Raw genomic sequence first — 2,354 nt, 5'->3', positions numbered from 1 at the left:
AGCGGCGCCAGAGTCTCTGGCACCCGTGGCTGCCCCCACGTGGGCACGCACCCCTGGATTGCATGATGATGTCATCATGCAGCAAAGCCAGCCCCATTGGCCAGCGAGAAGCTGGGACAGCACGCAGAGGCTGCCCATGCTCTGCACGCTGCCCCGGACACCTGCCGTGCATGGCCCGCGGCTGCTGCGCCCAGCCGGGGGCGTGTGGCAGCGGTGGCAGTGCAGGGCTGGCCAGCTGCTGCAGCTGCAGGCCAGGCATGCCAGCTCCGTGGCACGCGCCTCTGCCCCCAGCACCCCCTCCAGCGCCCCAGCACCCACGGCGCCCACCTCAATGGTAGCACCGGCCCTGGACACGATGCATCTATTCCTTTTTTTCACCTGAATTACAATATTATTCTTGTTCAAGAGATTTGGTTGGATGCTGACCTAGTTTTAAAGGGTTTTAACTCTTTTAAAGTGAATGCAGTACCAGGGTGACTGAAAGGGGGGCTGGGTATTTTAATATCAACCTCCCTAAAAGTAAAATATTTAGTGAAACCTCCTTTGGGGCAATTAGAGATGGCCGTGAGCCTATCCTGGGGAGGGAGAAATTTAATTATTGTAAATAGCTATCTAGCCCCCTTAAGTAGAAAATCTGTGGTAGAGGAAAATTAGTTGTCACCAGAAAATTATGCAAGAGCCTTAATGCTGGAGTATCCCAAGGCCATGTTACTTCTAGATGGTGACCTGAATGCCCAATTGGGCCCAGATGATACTTTTTTGACAGCCAAATTCAAGTTGCATTTAAGCGTATCAGGGGAATCTTTGGGGAGTCTGGTCCAAGAAAGAGTGTTTAAAGATCAACAAGCAAACTATGCGGGGGCTTGTGTCTTTAAGTTTGCCTTTAGGTTAAGAATCTTTATTTTAAACAGGTCTATTGAAAATGATTTCCCTGGTAAATGCACTTATATGGCAGGATCCAAGTCGAGTACAATTGACTATATTTTGACCTGTAGAACTCTAGCTCCCTTGATTGAGAAATTCCAAGTACTCCCTTATATGGAGGGTGACCATTTCCTGCTTTTTTTGTGGGTACATTTAGATCCTGAAAACCTCCCTCTGACTTCTAGATATTCCATCATTGTGCAACCCGTGTGTCCCGATGCAGACTCACACTGGCAGCAGGCAAGGGAAAACTCCCCAGTTGTCCGAGCAGGGCAGCACCTAGTTCCAAGGTTCAGGCACCAATTGGGCACACTCACAGCTTCAAGTCCAAAGGGGGCTTCCAGAAACACATCCACAGGAACAGGCCAAGGTCAGGGACAAGAGAATCAGTTCAAAACACAGCAGCAAGGTCAGTAGTAAGCAGACTCGTTGCTTCCACACAGCCACTCCCTCTTCGGCTGCTTTTAACCCTCACAGTGCTCAGCTGCCTGTGCTACAGCAAGCACCTGCCGGCTGTCTCAGTCCTGCTCCTGCGAGCACTCATCATCACTAACGATGCTGGGCCGGTGCTGTGCTGCTAGCCTGGCACTGCGCCTTCTGGCTTGGAGGGCTCTTCTAACCCTCCTCTGGCAGTGCTCCCGAGGCTCTGGTGAGGAAGGGGGAGAGCTGGCCTGCACCTGGCTTTCTGTTGCCAGCCCAGGGCTTGGAAGCTGAGGAACCGATGTGCTGGGACCTGGCTGTGGATCAGTATCTGAGCCTTCAGGGCCTGCCTCCTCCTGCAGTGCCTCTGCCACTGGCTGTGGATCTGGGTCAGGTTCACCAGCTGCCTCTTCCTCAGAAGAGTCCTCTGAGTCTCTCTGCTCCGCTGGGCCAGGTTGGTCCATGACACCATGGCAAGGTTCAGTTGCAGAGTGAGATGGTCCCCCAAGTTAGCACAGTGTTTGCAAGAACTTCTGAATGCTGGAAACTTACTGAATTCCTGTCAATTATCAGGGGGTTCGATAATGATTCAAGAATCAAGACCCTGTAGCTGTGTATGAAAATCTAATTCAAAATTTACATCCTTTTCTTTTTCCGCTCTTCCTCGGATAAGCGTGTTAAACTTTTTAACTTATCCAAACCATTGTTCAATCAAAGGTGCATTGTGGGTAAAACTGCTCTACACAGGGCCTACCATCAATATCAGAATGCCGATGAAGAAGCAAAAAAGATGCCCTTTCCCAACTGCTACTTCAAAAAAAGGAGTATAAACTGCTACACCAAGGAATTGTGGGGTGAGTTTATTAATATGGCCAAAGGAAAAAATACATCCCTTTTCTGAAAGCTGGTCTCTTGTAGAGGCTCGTGACTAGAGATGGGCACAATCCGCATTACGATCAAAAAAACCCCACGATAATGGCGATTGCACCATCGTAAATCAGCGGACCGTG

This window comes from Eublepharis macularius, chromosome 8 (genome assembly GCF_028583425.1).
Source record: "Eublepharis macularius isolate TG4126 chromosome 8, MPM_Emac_v1.0, whole genome shotgun sequence".
Classification (NCBI taxonomy): Eukaryota; Metazoa; Chordata; class Lepidosauria; order Squamata; family Eublepharidae; genus Eublepharis; species Eublepharis macularius.
This window is presented reverse-complemented; position numbering follows the sequence as displayed.